The 22,161-nt window shown below is 47.8% G+C and overlaps 1 protein-coding gene and 1 pseudogene across 1 annotated transcript in view; both read left to right on the top strand.

Annotated features, from left to right (window-relative positions):
* CALB2 (calbindin 2) overlaps positions 1-22,161 on the top strand; it is a 152,468-nt gene that overhangs the window by 20,484 nt on the left and 109,823 nt on the right. The gene's annotated exons all lie outside the window — the stretch shown is intronic.
* Positions 15,781-16,502, top strand: LOC147677662 (small nuclear ribonucleoprotein-associated protein B' pseudogene; annotated as a pseudogene).

A 22,161-nucleotide genomic window follows, 5' to 3' on the forward strand; every position in this document is an offset into this window, starting at 1 on the left:
TGAATGTTACTTATAACCAACCATCCTGTAATAAGGACTCTGAGTAAATATTACATGTAACCAACCATCCTGTAATAAGGTCTCTGGATATTACAAATAACCAAGCATCCTGTAATAAGGACTCTGAGTGGGTATTACATATAACCAACCATCCTGTAATAAGGTCTCTGGATATTACAAATAACCAAGCATCCTGTAATAAGGACTCTGAGTGAATATTACTTATAACCAACCATCCTGTAATAAGGACTCTGAGTAAATATTACATGTAACCAACCATCCTGTAATAAGGTCTCTGGATATTACAAATAACCAAGCATCCTGTAATAAGGACTCTGAGTGGATATTACATATAACCAACCATCCTGTAATAAGGTCTCTGGTTATTACAAATAACCAAGCATCCTGTAATAAGGACTCTGAGTGGATATTACATATAACCAACCATCCTGTAATAAGGTCTCTGGATATTACAAATAACCAAGCATCCTGTAATAAGGACTCTGAGTGGATATTACATGTAACCAACCCTCCTGTAATAAGGTCTCTGGATATTACAAGTAACCAAGCATCCTGTAATAAGGACTCTGAGTGAATATTACTTATAACCAACCATCCTGTAATAAGGACTCTGAGTAAATATTACATGTAACCAACCATTCTGTAATAAGGTCTCTGGATATTACAAATAACCAAGCATCCTGTAATAAGGACTCTGAGTGGATATTACATATAACCAACCATCCTGTAATAAGGTCTGCGGATATAACAAATAACCAAGCATCCTGTAATAAGGACTCTGAGTGGATATTACATATAACCAACCATCCTGTAATAAGGACTCTGAGTGGATATTACATATAACCAACCATCCTGTAATAAGGTCTCTGGATATTACAAATAACCAAGCATCCTGTAATAAGGACTCTGAGTGGATATTACATATAACCAACCATCCTGTAATAAGGTCTGCGGATATTACAAATAACCAAGCATCCTGTAATAAGGACTCTGAGTGGATATTACATGTAACCAACCATCCTGTAATAAGGTCTCTGGATATTACAAATAACCAAGCATCCTGTAATAAGGACTCTGAGTGGATATTACATATAACCAACCATCCTGTAACAAGGTCTCTGGATATTACAAATAACCAAGCATCCTGTAATAAGGACTCTGAGTGGATATTACATGTAACCAACCCTCCTGTAATAAGGTCTCTGGATATTACAAATAACCAAGCATCCTGTAATAAGGACTCTGGGTGAATATTACATGTAACCAACCATCCTGTAATAAGGTCTCTGGATATTACAAATAACCAAGCATCCTGTAATAAGGACTCTGAGTGAATATTACTTATAACCAACCATCCTGTAATAAGGACTCTGAGTAAATATTACATGTAACCAACCATCCTGTAATAAGGTCTCTGGATATTACAAATAACCAAGCATCCTGTAATAAGGACTCTGAGTGAATATTACTTATAACCAACCATTCTGTAATAAGGACTCTGAGTAAATATTACATGTAACCAACCATCCTGTAATAAGGTCTCTGGATATTACAAATAACCAAGCATCCTGTAATAAGGACTCTGAGTGGATATTACATGTGACCAACCATCCTGTAATAAGGTCTCTGGATATTACAAATAACCAAGCATCCTGTAATAAGGACTCTGAGTGGATATTACATGTAACCAACCATCCTGTAATAAGGACTCTGAGTGGAATTACATGTAACCAACCATCCTGTAATAAGGACTCTGAGTTGATATTACGTTTTGCCTGTGGGGGAGGGAACTGGCTGGAGTGGCACAGGTGTGTTTTGTTGTAAGAGTAATGTTCATTGGAGGGTTACTGTCGCCTATTGAGCAGGTGCGAGGCAGGGTTGACACACTAGGTAAGAACAATAAGATAACATAGGTTGGTTGGTATGGTCAGATGAGATGAGGTGTGTGAGGGTGATTCCTACAGGTCAGAGCTGTTTACAATTTAACAATTGAGTAATGGGCAGAAGGGAGAAGGGTTTGGTTGAGTGGGTGTGTTGAAATCAAAAAGAGGATTTGGTTTAGGAGAAGGGATAGGGACAGGCTGACGGACAGGCAAAACTACGTATTAGCGAGGCTTTGAACTTAAGGACGGCTGGCGTTTTCCAGGGCATCATTATGAGATGTGCAACTGCAGGGCTTTAAGTGGGATGAAAAAACTGGGCTGTCTCTCAGAGGGGCGTGGCCAATGTAATTAAGGGTGTGGCTTAAACCCACCAAAGATAGAAATCTGTGCTTAGCATAGTGTGCAGTCCAGACTTGTATTATGCTGTTTCGGTCATTGCATCCAGATATATGATACACCAAGTTACATCATACCTACAACAAGTCAGGACTATTGGCTTTGTCAGTGGTTGTTAGTTGCATAAGATAAATAGGCAGCAACTATGGCTTGTATATAATATTGAAAACGCTTCCACTTAATGACCTGGTGACACTACGACAAGGTTGCTGCTCTGCTCCAGAGTTTCAAAAAGAGAAGGGAAATCCAGAGAGAAAATGACTCTTCAAAGGATTTCCCTTCCCCCACAACGCTCACCTGGCATGACGTCATGCCGTAACTTCTCCACTAGTGGGATGTGAGCAGTGTGAGCACACGCACATAGATGTGCCTGCTGTCACTGCAGTCCGCCTGTGCCAGGGCACAAAAGAGAGCCCGATAGAGACCCGTTTCGAGGTCCCCCGTAAAAACTGACGGTGCTCTGTCCCGGTGAGACCCGGCCCACTTAAAGCCCTGTGCACCTGTCTCCTTAAAGTGGCCTTTGCATACAGTTCTCTGTGCGATAGGCGCCCCCTCATCTCGTCCAGGGTTTGAGCGCGCAGCAAGCAGGCGGCGGAGTGCAAAGCCCTCGGGATCGGCGGATTCACGGAGGCGGGCGAGGATATTTAGGGTGGCTTGAGGTCATGGAGGAAGCAGCTACCGCCAGCTGTGTCCACTCTCCTCGACGTCAGACTGTGCGCAGTGCATTTCAGCCCAGTGCCTGGACAGGGAACAGCATAGAGGGTTCACGTCAGATTTCTCAGGTTATGCATATCAAATACATTTTAACGCAGTAATGTAAATGGCACTAATTTGCATAATGGCCTTTCTGAAAATGTGGCTGTATCCACTCCTCAAAGGCCTAAAGCGGGCACTCTTGGGTTAATTAGCCCTTTATCAAGTGTGTAATCGTAATAATGACCCAGTGCATTCACAAGAAGAGTCTTATACATGCCACTGAATGTGCGTCTCTTGCGCGTGCTCTGATTGGTCAGTGGTTTAATGACCCGTGTTTGACTCCTGGGCACAGTCCGTATCCCAGTGAATCCACTCTGGCTCACACCCCCCCTGAGGCCGGTGAAACGAGTCCTATTGACCAAGGAGCCATAAACATCCGTTATGTGGAGCCAAGAAGCCTCTTGCCGAGTGGCTGAGGCGCTGTGCTCGAGACTCGACGCTGCCAGGACAAAAAAACACATTATCAAACAACTGATGCTGAAAAATGCTTTCTCGTGCTAAGTTCTGGTTTTATCTCATGTGAAGCACTCGTGCAATGAATACATCACTAATAAGTGCTCAGCAGCGGAGTTCTGGGCGGCTCGCGGGGGGGGGGGGGCTGCGGGTTTCCGGCAGTCCGCGTCATCGCTCGTCCATCACTGGCTGAGTGAGGCTAACAGAACCGGGCAGAAGGACGGAGACGTTAAGCTAAACCCCGGCCTCGGCCTCGGAATGGGGATTCGTGTCCCGAAGTCATAAAAGACGAAGCCAATCAAGGAAATCACTGTCTGCTTCTCAGCTCCCCGTCTCGGGACCGCGCTGAGGGCCCCATGGAGCAGAGCTCAGCGCGTGGGCAAGGGTGGCACGGGCCCTAATGCCAGCAAGCAAAAGATCCCGAGGCCCACGGGTGAGGTCAGGAAAGCAGCCAGGATTGGGTGCAGGCAGTGTCTGACTGGACTAACTGGCCAGTGTGTGGGCCCATTTGTTAGCAGTTTGTGGGCCTGTTTTGTGGCAAGGTGGGCTGCTTTTATGGGCAGGTGGGCTGCTTTTATGGGCAGGTGGGCCGGTTTTATGGGCAGGTGGGCTGGCTTTCACTGCGGTTTTCCCTCATATTACCACAAACATTGCCTGCAGCAAAGATAAATGCATGTAGTCTCCCATACCTTGCAAAATCCCCACACAGCATGTCTTTTGAAGTTCAAAACTGGCCTGATTTGCAAATGCGGGCCGCTTCTTTTGCTATCTGGGGCATATTACACAGGACTGCTCCATCGCTAGTTGTCGATGTGCCAGCGTATGCGCCCGATCGCATTACTGAGGATCGGTTTGTAATGCACTGTGATGCTGGTGCAGACTTTCAGCTCTGTGTTTATGTGCGTTTGTGTCTGTGCGCATATTGTATTAGTGAACAGACGCAAACGCACATAAACACAAACATACTCTGGCGAACATCGACAACTAGCGCCGGCGCAGTCATGCGTAATACGGCCCCTGGTTCCAGGGGCGGCTCTAGGCTCATGGTGGCCCTGGGCAGGTAGCGTAGGTAGGGGCCCCCGAAAGAGGGGGTCCCGGCGGGGCGGAGTGGGAGGCCAGTGAAGAGGGTGGGGGGTCAGGGTGTTTGGAAGTGGAACAGAGCCAGAGGCCGCCAAATCCCTGCCTATATGTATCCATCCTCAGAAGATTATTATATTAAGGATATATATTGTCGTGGTGTCCCCTGGGGTTTGGTGGCCCTGTGCAGGTGCACAGCTTGCACATGCCTAAGGCCGCCTCTGCTGGTTCGTTTATGGGGGCCCAATTTTTGCTTTCAGGCCCTGGCCAATGTTTTGCCCCATGTGCAGGGCCCCTCCTCAGACCTGTCAACCTTTAAAATATGTTTGCTGTGTGAGCCACCCCTATCTGCCTCCAAAAACAAAGCAACTGATGCTAAACCCCAATCCTGGAGAGGCGCAACACTGCTGCTGGACCTCAGCCTTGCAGAGCGTCCGCACACAAACTGGGAACCCAGTCTCTGCTGAAACCTCTAAGTCACTTCGACTTTCACTGCGTGATATTGGCTTTTCATTTGGTGAACATGTAAAGAGAGCTGATATCAAGTGACCCACAGTGCACTATTGATGCCACCCCCATGGTGGGACTCCCAATGTGAGATCAGAGGCAACCGTCCAACACCTTGGCTTCAAAAGCAATGTAGAGCACGTGTGAGCACTAGCATCTGGAGCCTGTCAAAGCACTGCAAAGGGGACCAGGGCCTGGTGTAGGAAACCACTCAGATGTACTGAGGAGTGACAGTACTGTGCCAGTCAATGTACTGCTGCCATACTTGGACTGCTGGTACACTCCCATAACAAGAATACCAACCACCGGAGAGAATGTGGCCAGCGCTTCTGACTCTGGAACTGGGGAACCAGGCTCGAGTCTTCGCGTCGTCTCAACATCCTGTGATTCTGGGCAAATCACTGAGTCTTCCCTTACATAACAAGCCTTTACAATGCAACGGTCTCGCCTTGGCAAAAGTTAGAGCTATTGGCATTGTAAATGACACATTTTTATTGATTTATGTGTTGGTTTTGAAAACAGATAAATAAATGGCATTGTCATTTACAATGCCAATAGCGTAATCTCTCGCAAATGCCACACACAAACACATAGACCCACACAGACGCACACACACACACACACACACAGAGCCCCACAAACACACACACACAGAGCCCCACAGACACACACACACACACAGAGCCCCACACACACACAGAGCCCCACACACACACACACAGCCACACACACACACAGCCACACACACACACAGCCACACACACACAGAGCCACACACACACAGAGCCACACACACACAGAGCCACACACACACAGAGCCACATACACACAGAGCCACACACACAAGCTCTTTTGACGAGTGTAACCATCTGATACATAGAATGTGCCCACTCATTAACTATTCGGGTAGCACGAGTCAGCTGTGCCAGAAGTACGTATACAGAGGCCAAACTGTTCCTCTTCCCAACGAGCAAGTCTATCACCCCTGAATGTTAACATGTTGAGGCCAAAACTAAATTTCCAATGATCCACCTGTCCAGACCACGCAACTGGTCACAATGCATAACAATCCGAAGATCCGACTGTATGGCGAATGACATTAACCTAACCCACAACACGCCATGAGCGACGCTAACTTGACAGCGCTCCAAGATGCGGAAACTACTGCTGGTACCTCATTTGGGTTTACTTCATGAAGTCCTTCAACATAGAGACAACTGACAATCCGCTACTATACGAGACAGAAAACACTTTACCTTAATAGCATGCAGCTCATTGCAACATATACACCAAGAATATTGATAGTTAACTTATAAAATGCAATGTTACCATTATACTTAAAGTTCAGATCTAGGGGTGAGTGGGGGGTGCTCTAGTCCAGGGGTGAGTGGCGGGAGCTCAGATCTAGGGGTGAGTGGCGGGAGCTCAGGTCCAGGGGTGAGTGGCGGGTGCTCAGGTCCACGGGTGAGTGGCGGATGCTCAGGTCCAGGGGTGAGTGGGGGGTGCTCTAGTCCAGGTGTGAGTGGCGGGTGCTCATGTCTAGGGGTGAGTGGGGGGTGCTCTAGTCCAGGGGTGAGTCGTGGGTGCTCAGATCCAGGGGTGAGTGGCGGGTGCTCAGATCCAGGGGTGAGTGGAGGGTGCTCAGATCTAGGGGTAAGTGGCGGGTGCTCAGATCTAGGGGTGAGTGGCGGGTGTTCAGATCCAGTGTTTAGTGATGGGAGCCAGCCACGGTGTAACTGTGAGTGATTACTGCAGAGGTCCTGAGGTGGGTGGTGATGCCAATGTCTAGTGCAGCAGTGAATAAAGGGTGTAGGGCTGAGTGAAGGGTGCTCAGTACCATACCAGGGCTGAGAGATTCAGGTTCATCCCAGCCGTTCGACTAAACCTCGCCCTCACCCAGCACAGACTCCGCGTGGGGGCAAGCTCTACGCCCTGCATATCCGGGATCAGGACGCCTCCGACAGACAAACATTCACTGTGTAACTACAACACCTGGCTGCTCCGCTCCATCACAACAAACTTCGCCCGACCGGAAGTTGCCTTCTGAAGGAATCTGGGCTCGGAGGGCGGCCGGTCTGGGTCTGACTCCTCTGGTATGAGGCTCCACCGGAGGCGGCACCGCCTCGACCCAGGCCTCGGGGCGATGGACGCGGATACAGGTGCCGGATCTGGCACCGGGCTTTGGCAGAACAGGGAATGGCAGGTTCTGCCTGAACTCGACAGAAGGCAGTTCAGCAAGCAGCCACCGGGGGACACACCTGCAAGAGAACGCCAATCACTCCCAAAAGACAACGAGGCATGGCCCTGGCTGATATAGTCTGCCAGGGAAGTAGAGAGCGTGGCGGAAGAGGGAGGAGAGAGCATGGCAAGGGGGCACAATAATCGAGTGTAAGCCACAGACGTATGCCAGCTGCGCCCTGGGTATCAGACCCCATCTCGGCCTGCCAAGCTGACATCCACATATTCATAATCTTCAAACGTCGCCCTTTGGTAACAGCGCACACACCCAGGTCTACCCAGCCTGTCATCATCCCAGGCTTCACGCCTCATCCACCGGTGCCAGCCGAACGAAAATGGTAACAGCGCACACACCCAGGTCTACCCAGCCCGTCATCATCCCAGGCTTCACGCCTCATCCACCGGTGCCAGCCGAACGAAAACTGTTTAACCGGAGCAGCACACACCTTTTCCTCGGACCTTCCTACCCTCTAGTGCCAGACACACATTGGGGGTCAAACAGGCTGACCGCTAGCTAGCATTCTCCCATAAGAGCCAATTCCTAAAGAGCTCCACCCATTTGTTTAAAATAGAATGTGTCTAAAACGATCATTTGTTTTTGTAACATGACAATTATCCCTCCGTTTGCTTTAATACCCATTCAGAAATAATTAAACAGAAGTGAGACACTTTTTAGGTGATTTCTTCATGTGTTTGTTTTTTTAGGCACACATTTCAACAAGAGAGGAGCGCGCCACACAACCATGTTTCTCCGAGGTCAAGCAGAAATGCCTCGGAGAAACGCCCCGTCATTTTCGGACTGGGGGGGCCTGTTTTTCTTTCTCTCCTCTTCCCATTGGCAATGGGAAGAGGAGAGAAAGAACCTAAAAAAACACGTCCCTCAATCCGAAAAAGAGGGGGCTTAAATGGACAGACGCCCGTCTTCTCCAATGGCTGGCCTCCGTTTAGGAAGGCAGCCAATGGAGAAGAGGGGCGGGTTCAAGCCCCACACTGGCGGCAGACCCGGAGGCTGAGAACGGCCCGGGACCAGGGTTCGATTCCCGACGCGGCAGGGTCGAGGACCAGGGTCAGCGGACTGATAATTCTCGCCTCGGTGCCCACTTTGGGCAGTGATCACACTCGGTAACTCTGGGCATTAAGCTTGCCTCATCTCTACAACGGCCCCCCACAGACGCCGGGGATGCCTGGCTTCACCTTGGAGATACCCAGCATGGGACCATCTCACAGGGAAAGCCAGGACAGGTTCCCCAGCGGTCATTCGCGCCAGGATACTCCGGTAGTAATTGAGCGCGCTACAAAACACCTTACATTTACATTTACACTAAGAAACATAAGATCTCGCCGGCGAGACTGCGCAAGCGTAGCCTACGCAGGCCGAGACCTAAAAAGGAAAGTGCCCTTGTGTAAGGTAACTGGTGCTCAACTAACATGCTCCAATACCTTTGGGTCTAGTTAGCGATATATGAAATTGCCTACATTAAAAAAAAAATTTGCACTTCCCATTTACAGCACAGGATTCCTGACGCGAAACCGCGCTACTATCCCAATAGAATTTTGCAGTCCTGCTGAGAAATGCCACTATTGCACCATAGAAGCACAGGAGCCTTATTTGAAAGCACCGCTACAGTTGCTTTAAGAGTACCATCACAACAAATTATAGCAGCTGACAAGTGCTAGTCCTAGTGTGATAAAATATAGCATTACTCCTGAGAAGTCCTGACACTGTCCCTTTAAATAGAGGGCTTGGTCTTGGGATGGACGGAAATGTCCCCTCCAAGGCTCTGGAAACTGTGGCCACTGCCCAATGTTAACTACTGATGAGGCTATGGTATGTCTTAGCAGGTCTTTGTTTCCTCAGAGAACAAGACGATAGTGCATGATCTCCGAAGGCCTCGCCTGTAAATGGATTGAGACCCCAGAGCATGGGTCACATACTAAGTTCACCCCTACTTCGGAGCATGACTTCTATCTCCTGACTGGCTGAGCTAAACTGACAAAGATGGCAGCATTCATTCACATTTTATCAAATTTTCCATCTTATGCCCACCTGCACAAACATGCAATATCGCAATTATATAGCAGACTCCTAAGCAATGGTCAGTCCTCCGTAGGCGTACTGAGGATCAGTGGGATTGGGAGCTGGACCTGGGGCCCAGGAGGATGAAAACTGGGGTGAAGCATGCCTGTGTCCAACAGATATCATCATTAGGGCAGGGTCCACCTGGTGCACTTCAGATTTTGCATTGTGCATATTTTACTACGTCTAGGCTCTTATCTATGGGGAAAATGGACAGTGATAGCTGTCTGAGAGGATGTGGTCAGTCTGGGGCGCTGCTCCGCCCCCTGTTGAGCTGTCCACTAGTCTAGGACTTAGGTGGGCCAATGGAGCTCTGTGATTACAGGGGAAAGCCTAGTCCTCCATCTTCCCTTAGCGACATCAGGGATTTGTGGGGATCAGACGCTACCCAAGAATACAAGGTGGATGCTCTGTTGGTCACCAGGAGAGATCTTGTCCGGCTGTGGGGAAACACCACTGCCCCGTGGCTGGATCTCTGGATGACCAGCATGGGCTGGTGTGTGTGCAGGCGTAGGAAACTGTGTGAAGTACGTGCATGTCCATGAAGCAACATTCGGGAAATATTAGAAGGAAGTGGCCCATACAGGCACTGATAAAAGCGATGTCGCAACCAGATGGAATAAACTTAAGGAGGTCTTGAGGGACACTACCCAACGCGGTTCTCACTCTCGTCACCTTGTGATACACCTATAGCTATCTTATCTGCCAACGATGCGATAGACAAATTGCATTGTCTGCTTGGAAAGTGTTGGAACTTTTGCGCAAAGCATATTTTTCCATTTTTACACTGCTAATGGAAAATTTATTAAAGATTTATTTTAAAAAAATCAACTTCATACAGAGGAAAAACTGAACGTTGATGTTGGAAGGCAAACAGTTGGACACAACTTTGCAAGTTGTTATCTCTGAGCTATTGAGAAGTGAACACAAATGCACAGGATACATTTGAAGCATAAAAGATAGATTCTCTTTTTAATGTGTGTGGGCTACAGCCATCTAGTTTGGATTCGTTCATAAGGCAGATTCCTGTGATTGGGTAGTCTACGTATGGTGTCAATTTTACTAGCTCCTTCAGTGGTGTATGTCCTACCTATTGTATTCCATGTGATTACTCTAGTCACCCCATATTTTGGAGTGTTTTTAACGACTGCATTTATAAATCTGTTTGTGTGGATTTATAAACCTCTTTCCCTGAAGCGCGCACCGATGCACCTCCTGGACATGTTCATGCTGAGGTGGGGGAGGCACCCAACGCCCACCAACATACAAGCCCAGTACCTCCTTCAGTATTCCTAGCAGCACTGTCATGGGTGTCGGGTGACCTATCGTTTTGTTGCTGCTGACAGGGATTCCCATACACATCTCCAGAATGGCTGAACATGTGGACAGTCCCACGCCACATGGAGGAATGTACCTATGACTGGGCACCTAGTGAATGTGCGTAGTGTTCTGGTTCCCCTCTTCTATAGCCTTTCTGGGGTGGGGTAAATTCTGTGTAAGAATTTGAGGAGACCATTCAACCCATCTCGATACTGTATTGCTCAAGTGCGTGTCGCAGGTGGAGAAATGGGAAGATCAAATTTTTCGTTGAGGACTTCAAGACCCTGGGTTGTTTCCTGGCTCATGGTAAATTCCTATGGTCGGATCTAAGGCTCTTAAAACCTTTCATGCGTTTGTCGGCCAACGGCCGCCGCAAGCACTACCTCCGTAGTGCTGCACACGTCAGTTGGCCGACGCAGCCCCACCCACTCTGCTAAACCGCCGTCTGGGTGTAGACTGTGTGAGTAGTTTGACAGTACTTACAAGACTAGTCAGAGCTGCCATTTTTAAACGAGCATTATTACCCATTAGAACATTGGAATGTTGGGAGCTCCATTAAAACAATGGAGTAGCTCCGGGCTTATAATGGCTGGTATAAGCCCGGAGCTCCAACATTCCAATGTTTCTTTGTTCACAGCTGTGGCTGTCAACAAAGGCTTCAGGGAGCCTGAGGGGATTTCAATCCCCTCGGGCTCCCTGAAGCCTTTGTTTATTTGTTTGAACATTCTGCCCTCTAGTGGCAGAATGTTTTAATAGCCTTATAGCCCTTCGTAGCTGGGCTATACCGGCTATTACAGTCCTGCTCCCTTGTTAAAGGCCCTCGCCTTCGGCTCGGGCCTTTAACGTGGAGCGGGCCTTTAATAGCCGGTATAGCCCACTATGGCGGGCTATAAGGCTATATTAGTGACAATAGAAAGTTGGACCAGCGGCACAAATCTCCTGTGGATTTGTCAATTAAGGGGTGAAGGTTTAGTTGCCAACTCTCTCAAGGAGAGGGGTACTCAGAAATTTTCATGTATTTAAAATGTCCCTCGTTTGAATTTTAGCTGTCCAATTCGCTTATGTTCTTAGCACCACCACTGCAGATTTCTCTCGATCAATTGACAAGCCTGACACTTCACAGTACAGTCTCAGGATCTTAATCAGCTGGCTGCAAGTTATAGGAATGTCTTGCATGAACATACGTACATCGTCTGCGTACAACAATATGCGGTCTCTGTGTCTATTCTGCTAGTACCCTTACCAATTAGGCGAAGAGCAGTGGTTAGAGTAGTCATCTTTGTCTCGTCCCACTTTGGACGGCAAAGTGATCCAAAAAGGCTACATCTATTTTTACACCAGCCCATGTGGCTGTGTGTAATGTTTAATACATTTGGGCTGGAGCCTATTTTGTGAAATACTTGGAATAAGAAATCCCACCTAACCACATATCCCACCTAACCATGCTGAAGGCTTTCTCAAAGTCAATATGACCCAATGCACACAGCTGGTCAAGTTCCCTGTATCTAAAGAGTGCTAGGGGTAAGTGCCTAAGGTTATGCCTAGTCCCCCAACCCTGCTTAAAGACGTTTTGGTCATGATGTACAAATTGTGAGATAACTTTAGCCAATCGATTGGCTAGAATTTAAACTAGGATCTTGGTTTCTTAGTGGTATTGCTCTACAGGAGGACAGAAGTTCAGGAGAGCAATATAGCTTCGGGATAACTACTGCCTCACATGGATGTTCCAAAAGAGCGTTGGTGTATTGCATCATTAAACAATGCCACGGGTTGATGAGCGGTAGGAGAAGCTCATTTTTGATAGAATTCCATCAAGAAGCTGTTGGGGCCAGGCGTTTTGTCGCATTGCATCCCCTTGATCACCTCAGTCACTTTGTCTACCATACGATCAGTCGAGTGTAGTAGCCTGATTGGAGCATCAGTGATCAATGTTTGAAGCCATTCAACCTCTGGTAGTGGGTGTGAGGCATACAATGTGCTATAATAATTAACAAAGGTATTGGCTATGTACTTCGCTGTGAGCACAGAGGGGCATATTTACATCAGAATGGCGGAGCGTGGTGATACGCCACAATTGGGAATGCCAATCTCCGACATTCTCAAAAAACAGGGGTGCTCACTATTTACAATAACACAACTCACCCCTGTGTTTCCTCTAGTGCTGGTGCTAAAGTTAGCTGCCTAGCGCCAACACAGACATCCTTGCACCAATCATTCCCTGCGTGCTGATAGGTATCCCTTTCTGCACATAAACAATCACTAATGGTGATTTGTAACTTCTGTGTGTTCTGCAGAATGCAGCACATAAAGAAGTAACAACTCCTCATTATTTAGTGATTGTTTATATGCAGGAAGGGACACCTTTCTCTACATGAACAATCACTAATGGCAATTTTTCTCATTCTAGGTGTGCTACAGCAAAATCGGGGAGAACTTAATCATTTCTCCTGTTTGGACCAGTTTAAGACTAGGGTTTCCCTGGTCCTATGTTTGGCGCTGCCCCATATTTACGCCAGCTTTGTAAATAGGGGGCAGCTTCAAAAAGCAGTGGGTGTTGCGGGTAATGCCCACAGCAACACCCATTGCCTGCCCCATTCACGCTAAGTGCTGTGTGAAAGGGGCATTATTTACAAGGTGGCGTTAAGCCACGTTAAGTAGCTTAATGCCCCCTTGTAAATAAGGTGAAGGGGTATTGTCACCAGAACGTCAAAAGAAGTGACATTCTAGGGGCAATAAGCCCTTGCAAATATGCCCCAGAGTCTCAATTCATCATGGGTATACTGGGGATTATTCGAGTCAACATTTCTTGGATGGCTAACCAATAAAGGAGTTTTTCGGATTTGCCCCCAGAGATGTATACTCAGCTCTGGGAGGCCATCCAGAGTTATCAGGCCATGTCCAGGTCTAGTCCCCTCAGCTGTGGTAGTGCATTAGCTAGTTGCCTTAGGAGTGGGATCTCCTTGGATGTTAGGGCCAGTTACTCCAGAACCTTAGTTTTAAGAGCTACTATACTGGCCTTACATGAGACATAACTTTTCCCATAAGCACCACCTTTAAAGCCTACTAGAAAATCTTGGGGGAGGGGGGTGGTGGTTACGAAACCAGTTTTAATTTCCGAAAACAGTAATATCCACCATTCATTTTTAATGTAAGAGACAGGCCCTTTTTACATGTCACCTTCAGGGAGAGATGCCTATTAGTCTTTTTGGTTAAAGGGACTGCCAGTCTACCATCAATGAATCTTCGATTCATCCAGGTGGGATGAGGGTGGCAAGTGTGTGTTATCTTTCATACAAGTGTCATAGGTCAGCATGGAATCTGCGCTTTACACCCTGGGCAATGGAATCCATTTTGGGATTCCTTTGTGTGGATGGCTACAGAAAATGTTGCCTAAGTGAGACCCCCATGTCCTTTTGATCAACCTGAGAGCAGGAATGGAACTTTACTTATTCTTACCCTATATGTATTGCTGTGGGTGGTAGGCAAGACTGACATATCCTTTCCTAAGTCTTCCTCCCACTGAGCGAGTCCTGGTATCTCGCTACTCTATCGCCAGGACTCTCACTGTAGGCAGGTTTCAGTGGCAGGTTTCAGTAGCTTGTTGGTGGGAGTGTCCTTTTCCCTTCGAACTATAACCTCCTGTTCCCTGTCAGGGCACTTTCAGCTCCACCTGTACTTCGTGTTACATCACCAGAAGAAAGTCCTTGGCTGGACCAGTCAGGACCCAATAACCAACAAGCATTGGCAAAGCCAATAGGTCCCAGCAATGCCCAAGCTATTGGCCTTGTCACTATCTTTTAGCATGTTGTTTAGCAGAACATCGGCTGTTCAGCATGGCTGAACGTTACTGAAAGCCCAGAATCACAGGATGTTGAACTGATGCAGAATCTCTTCGCCCCCTCATGCTGAGTTTATTGTCTTGTCCTGTGCCTCCCAACACAAAAATGCACTATGACATGGCCTGTGCTGGCCGCATTATAGTGCTTTTCTCAGTGACTTTTAGCCATGCTGAATTTCAGATGTGCTGCTAGATAACATGGCCAAAAGACATTCAAATCAACAAGACCAAAAGCTCAGGCATTGCCGAGATCTATTGGCTTTGCCAATGTTTGTTTGGTGTTCACCAGGTCTTTCTTAACAAATGTGGAAGTGATAATGAGAAAGAGTTGAGAAGCTTTGAAGTGAAACAAGGATGTGGCTTACAGCAAGAGCTGCTGACAGGGGAACTGAGGAACCAGCTTCGAATCTCTGGGTAGGCTGAACAATTTGTGATTCTGGCAATATTACTTACGCTTCCCCCTGCCTATGACAATGAATGTCTCATTGTGTAATGTAACTGGTAAGTACTTAAAGTGCTCCAATATCATCGGTTGGTGTTAGCACTATGGCAAGATGAAGGATGAAACAAGTGCTCCAATACCATTGGATCATGCAAAAAAAAGCAGCAGTGACGAGGGAGGTAGTGGGGGATGGGTCAAGCATGGAAGCAGGAGGGGATGGGGAGATGATCAAGCAACGACGGGAGAGGGTAAGAGGAAGCCCACCAATACCATCAGCTTGTGTTAGCGCTATGGCAAGACAGAGGACATCAATTATGCACACAAAAAATAAACAAGAGTTGTTCATATTTGAACAAATTTTTAAGAAATGCATTTGTTTATGTACTCTTGCATGCATTTTAGTGGTATGTGTGCAAGGGAGATGGCCTGAAAACACAAGTTCTCATTTCGAGTGCTTCAAAACAAAAAAATAAATAGCTCCGCACACCAGAAGCAGTGTAAGGAGACATATACTTGTTCCATGCGCTTTGGGAGGGCCAAATACAGGACATGACCCCTGCATGCCATAATGAATAGCATCAAAGTAAATGAGAGCGACGCTATAGTTTACCAATAGTAGAAGATGGGTGGCCTGTAAGCCCATAGATAGAACACATCACATCTCTTGGAGACAGCGCATGTGCAGTCCAGTCAAGACCTAAAAATGTAGGCACTGCCTGAAACTAGCTCTAGCGGTACGTCGCGTCCATGGTGGAATTTTTTATCCTGAGTAGAATCCGTCGACGATCGGTGGCATCCAAACCGCAACCCTGACTGTGGGTAAGAGCACCAAGATGCTTCAGCACATTGACTTCAGGATGCGCTGTATCTTGCAAGATGGTCGCATCTTCATTGGAACTTTCAAAGCCTTCGACAAGCATGTGAACCTCATTTTGTGCAAATGCGATGAGTTCAGAAAGATCAAGCCCAAGAATTCTAAACAACCAGAACGTGAAGAGAAGAGAGTCCTGGGGTTGGTGCTTCTCCGAGGGGAAAACTTGGTGTCCATGACTGTAGAGGGACCACCCCCAAAAGATACTGGTATTGCCCGTTTTCTGTTAGTTGGAGCTGCAGGAGGCCCTGGCGTTGGCCGTGCTGCCGGTAGAGGAGTGCCAGCAGGTGCCCCAATGCCACAGGCACCTGCCGGTTTGGCCGGTCCAGTCCGAGGTGTTGGTGGACCGTCCCAACAGGTGATGACTCCACAGGGCAGAGGAGGCCCCCTTGGTGCCAGTATCGCTGGAGCACCAACACCCTACCAGATAGGTGACAGGGGTGGACCACTCCATCCGATGGGAGGCGCACCACCTCCAGGCATGATAGGACCACCTCCTGGAATGTGGCCCTCAATGGGTCCACCTATGGGCATGCCGCCCGGCAGAGGTGCTTCAATGGATGAGGCCCCCACCCCCTGGAATGAGAGGTCCACAATCTGGTCTGCGGCCACCCATGCCGTAAGTCTAGTGATGTTGGCTTGTTCGTGGATTGAAAGTTTCATTGTGGAGTGCCACATATGGTGAATGGATGTCTAGTCTTAACACTTTCTTGTTGCTGGGATCCTAGTGCCGTGGAAAGTGTCTCAGTCTCGAGGAAAACTGTCAGAAGGTCCTGTTTGTGTACATTTTTCTAATTTACTTGTAAATGTTACTGTTTAAATAAACTTCTGAAAAGTTAAAAAAAACATTTCCACATCTGCCAGATGTAATTGAACATTTGAACATTATTGGGAACCAATTGGCCAAATGGAGAATAAATACTGAGCTGTTGCTCTGCTCTGGGTGCTAGCGTGATTCGCAGGACCTGGGATAGGTGTTACATAGCACTATAACTGAGAAGACAACTGCGTGCCAGAGCCAAGTCCTTGATTGCTGGCTTCCTTTTCAGATTGAAAAAGTACTTGAAATAAGACTCAACCAAGGAGGGCTATAGCCTGCCTGGTACAGAAGTGTTGGCTGCTGAAGTAAGGGGATTGCTGGACAGCAGCCCCCAGAGAGGAGCCTGACTTGTGGAGCCATCAGCCCAGCTGCTGGTGAACAGGAACTGTGTCAGGGTCTTGGGTTCTGATCCTCCGGGAAGTGCTACATCAAGTCCCTTGAAGAATGAGCCAAGTAACGGGTGATGGAAGTGGGCCTCTGTCTAGAAGAGGCAACCAAGCCTGAGCAAGGACAAAGGACTGTGATCAATGCTGCATGTGGCCCAGGGTAAACATCCGCTCTACACAGACACTGACTCCCAAACACTTTGAAGCTCCCAGTAGAATCTGTAGCTTGCTTAGTTGCACAGCTTAATTTGAGCCAGTGGTTTCTGGTGCTCAGCCGGGCCGACGACGGCTGAAATGCCAGAAACCGGTCCCCGGAAGCTTGTTTCCTTCCCAGTGAAAGAATTGGCTTGGTAGTTTGGTTTGCCCTGTTCCCATCATGCACTGGGACAGGAACAGACTAATTTGCATATAGCCAGGTTCTGAGCTGGGATGGTGCAGTGAGCCAAAAAACGGTGTTGGGTCTAGCCCTGATCTCTTGACTGGGTGAGAGTATTCTGCTTAATTCAGAAACTCTGTCCATCACCACCCCTTGTTGTTAAATATTTTGTCCACCCTAAGCGTGGAAGGGTATACTCAGATGTGAGTCCCTTGCTCATTGCACCATCAGGATTCAAGCAAGCCGGGCCGACGACGGCTGAAATGCCAGAAACCGGTCCCCGGAAGCTTGTTTCCTTCCCAGTGTAAGAATTGGCTTGGTAGTTTGGTTTGCCCTGTTCCCATCATGCACTGGGACAGGAACAGACTAATTTGCATATAGCCAGGTTCTGAGCTGGGATGGTGCAGTGAGCTAAAAAACGGTGTTGGATCTAGCCCTGATCTCTTGACTGGGTGAGAGTATTCTGCTTAATTCAGAAACTCTGTCCATCACCACCCCTTGTTGTTAAATATTTTGTCCACCCTAAGCGTGGAAGGGTATACTCAGATGTGAGTCCCTTGCTCATTGCACCATCAGGATTCAAGCAAGCCGGGCCGACGACGGCTGAAATGCCAGAAACCGGTCCCCGGAAGCTTGTTTCCTTCCCAGTGTAAGAATTGGCTTGGTAGTTTGGTTTGCCCTGTTCCCATCATGCACTGGGACAGGAACAGACTAATTTGCATATAGCCAGGTTCTGAGCTGGGATGGTGCAGTGAGCTAAAAAACGGTGTTGGATCTAGCCCTGATCTCTTGACTGGGTGAGAGTATTCTGCTTAATTCAGAAACTCTGTCCATCACCACCTCTTGTTGTTAAATATTTTGTCCACCCTAAGCGTGGAAGGGTATACTCAGATGTGAGTCCCTTGCTCATTGCACCATCAGGATTCAAGCAAGCCGGGCCGACGACGGCTGAAATGCCAGAAACCGGTCCCCGGAAGCTTGTTTCCTTCCCAGTGTAAGAATTGGCTTGGTAGTTTGGTTTGCCCTGTTCCCATCATGCACTGGGACAGGAACAGACTAATTTGCATATAGCCAGGTTCTGAGCTGGGATGGTGCAGTGAGCTAAAAAACGGTGTTGGATCTAGCCCTGATCTCTTGACTGGGTGAGAGTATTCTGCTTAATTCAGAAACTCTGTCCATCACCACCCCTTGTTGTTAAATATTTTGTCCACCCTAAGCGTGGAAGGGTATACTCAGATGTGAGTCCCTTGCTCATTGCACCATCAGGATTCAAGCAAGCCGGGCCGACGACGGCTGAAATGCCAGAAACCGGTCCCCGGAAGCTTGTTTCCTTCCCAGTGTAAGAATTGGCTTGGTAGTTTGGTTTGCCCTGTTCCCATCATGCACTGGGACAGGAACAGACTAATTTGCATATAGCCAGGTTCTGAGCTGGGATGGTGCAGTGAGCTAAAAAACGGTGTTGGATCTAGCCCTGATCTCTTGACTGGGTGAGAGTATTCTGCTTAATTCAGAAACTCTGTCCATCACCACCCCTTGTTGTTAAATATTTTGTCCACCCTAAGCGTGGAAGGGTATACTCAGATGTGAGTCCCTTGCTCATTGCACCATCAGGATTCAAGCAAGCCGGGCCGACGACGGCTGAAATGCCAGAAACCGGTCCCCGGAAGCTTGTTTCCTTCCCAGTGTAAGAATTGGCTTGGTAGTTTGGTTTGCCCTGTTCCCATCATGCACTGGGACAGGAACAGACTAATTTGCATATAGCCAGGTTCTGAGCTGGGATGGTGCAGTGAGCTAAAAAACGGTGTTGGATCTAGCCCTGATCTCTTGACTGGGTGAGAGTATTCTGCTTAATTCAGAAACTCTGTCCATCACCACCCCTTGTTGTTAAATATTTTGTCCACCCTAAGCGTGGAAGGGTATACTCAGATGTGAGTCCCTTGCTCATTGCACCATCAGGATTCAAGCAAGCCGGGCCGACGACGGCTGAAATGCCAGAAACCGGTCCCCGGAAGCTTGTTTCCTTCCCAGTGTAAGAATTGGCTTGGTAGTTTGGTTTGCCCTGTTCCCATCATGCACTGGGACAGGAACAGACTAATTTGCATATAGCCAGGTTCTGAGCTGGGATGGGGCAGTGAGCTAAAAAACGGTGTTGGATCTAGCCCTGATCTCTTGACTGGGTGAGAGTATTCTACTTAATTCAGAAACTCTGTCCATCACCACCCCTTGTTGTTAAATATTTTGTCCACCCTAAGCGTGGAAGGGTATACTCAGATGTGAGTCCCTTGCTCATTGCACCATCAGGATTCAAGCAAGCCGGGCCGACGACGGCTGAAATGCCAGAAACCGGTCCCCGGAAGCTTGTTTCTTTCCCAGTGTAAGAATTGGCTTGGTAGTTTGGTTTGCCCTGTTCCCATCATGCACTGGGACAGGAACAGACTAATTTGCATATAGCCAGGTTCTGAGCTGGGATGGTGCAGTGAGCTAAAAAACGGTGTTGGATCTAGCCCTGATCTCTTGACTGGGTGAGAGTATTCTGCTTAATTCAGAAACTCTGTCCATCACCACCCCTTGTTGTTAAATACAGCACTGGCACTTAATCATCAACATCTGCACTTTTCATGAGCAACAATTAAGGACACACTCATTTAAGGGGAGATTAAGTGATTTGCCCAGAATCACAGGATGTTGAGCTGCCGCCAAAACTCAAGACCTGGTTCCCCAGCTCTGAAGTCTGCAGCTCTGACACATCCTCTCCCCACTTCCATGGTTATAAGTAGGTGCTGTTTTAGTCAGAGCTAAAAGGAGAAATGGGCTGGTGCAAGCTGCCTCCTGAGGAGAGCCCGACACTCATTTCTTTACAATTAACCGCTGCTTTTTTGGCCTGACAAGACCAGCTGGGTTTACTAGATGCTGCCAAGCTAAGTCAATAGTCATGCTTCGTGGGTACCCTTAAGTGCTTGCCCGTGGTCCCTGCAACTCTGGCCCCAGCAAAGGGAAGATTTTAGCCTTCAACAGCTTTTGGGATAAGGCCCCCAAAAGCGTGCTGCATTCAAAGAAACCTCAACTGTGTTCAGAAGTTTAGTAGATGTCGCCTTTTGAAGTGGGGCAGCTTCTGAAGATATTAACTGCTTTCGACATGTTCAGAAGCATCAAAATTTTGATGTGAATCCCATGTTCAACGTTAGTCCTTGGTTTCGTGGTGTTTGGGCACCACTGAGCAATTTTAGTCTCTCATCGGGGACTGCCTCACATCCATGTGGCCTCCCCCATCAAGAATCAGTCAAATCTCTAACTAAGGCTGTAGGCAGAGGTGTACCTTTTAATATATCCAGTTATTCAAGTCAGTATGCAGAGGCTCGTGTATTGAGATAACCGTCCAAGCACATAGGTAGAGGTCGATTGATTGCGATAATGTGAATTGTTTAAGGATCCCAAATGTCTGTGTGTTTATGTACCAGTGGGTACCTCCTAAGGAAGGCTTTCGGTTCAGGCACTTACTATTTTCTGGGTTCTGTTTGACAGTGCAGAAGTCTGCAGCTTCTATTGCTACCATTTTTTTGACCACACACATGAAATGGGCCTTGACTCCGCCTAGAGGAGTATTGCTCTCTCACCACATGCTATTGGTTGTTGGGTGTATTATTACGCCTGCTATGGACTGCTTGCCTTGCATTCTATTTCTCAAAAGGACGCTGAATAATCCTATTATTTATCGGATAGTTGCATTTTATACAGAACGCTATCATTTGTTTTTTGTTTTTTTCATTGTAGCAAGCTTTCTTATGCTTATGTCAGAAGTTAAACTACATGTCAGACCTATTGGTTTTGTCACTGCTTATTTTACACTAATTAATTAGGATATGTTCATAGGAGAGCTCAGGGTTGCTATTCATTGCATTCCTTTCCCTGGGATGAAAGGCTGAGCTCAAAAGTAGGGCACTGGACCCGGCATCTGGACACAGATAACGTAGCAAAGATGGAGACAGGCTAACCTGCCAGGCGCTGGTCTACGGGGGAAGTAGTCATTTCAGTTCAGTGTGACTGCCACAAACCCGACATGGCAGCCATAAATCCACCCATCCCCCTAACCACGCCCACCCCTTCCCTCGCTTCTACGGCCATCTAAAGCCCAGGGGCATCAACTGCTTCGCCCACCCCCACATCATGATGTGTCCAGATGTTTGAGGTCTGTTTAAACCTTAAATGGCCTTCAATCGCGTAGAGTGCCCTCTGCCATGGGCAGGATAATCCGGGGGGTTGGGGATTCTGTTCTCTTAATCCTAACACAAGCATGGTTTTATCGGAAGATATGTAATTCAGAAGGTCTAGGATGTGCTCAGCCAGGAGGAAGCAGGATAGTTTTTCAGGCCATGCCTGGCTGCATTTCCACCCTCCCCCACATGTAGTCTCTCCACAATTGGCTTAATCCCTGCCCCTGCTGACCCTCAGTCTGATCTTGGGAGCATTTCCTCCGCTGGCCGTTTTGCAACTGAGAATGAGGATTTCGAGCACCGAGCCAGCACGAGATTGTAGATGGAAGTGACGTGTCCGCGTACAGCGTTCTGACATCAGCTTGACTGATCCGCACTATAGAAAACCTGAAACAGCTAAACCGCTGTCTTCCTAAAATAAATCCTCAACTAGGGTTGCCACCTTTCCCGCAGAAAAATGCCCGCCATTTTAAGATTCTGCAGAAAGCC

The sequence above is a fragment of the Lissotriton vulgaris genome, chromosome 12, assembly GCF_964263255.1.
Source record: "Lissotriton vulgaris chromosome 12, aLisVul1.2, whole genome shotgun sequence".
In the NCBI taxonomy this organism is placed as follows: Eukaryota; Metazoa; Chordata; class Amphibia; order Caudata; family Salamandridae; genus Lissotriton; species Lissotriton vulgaris.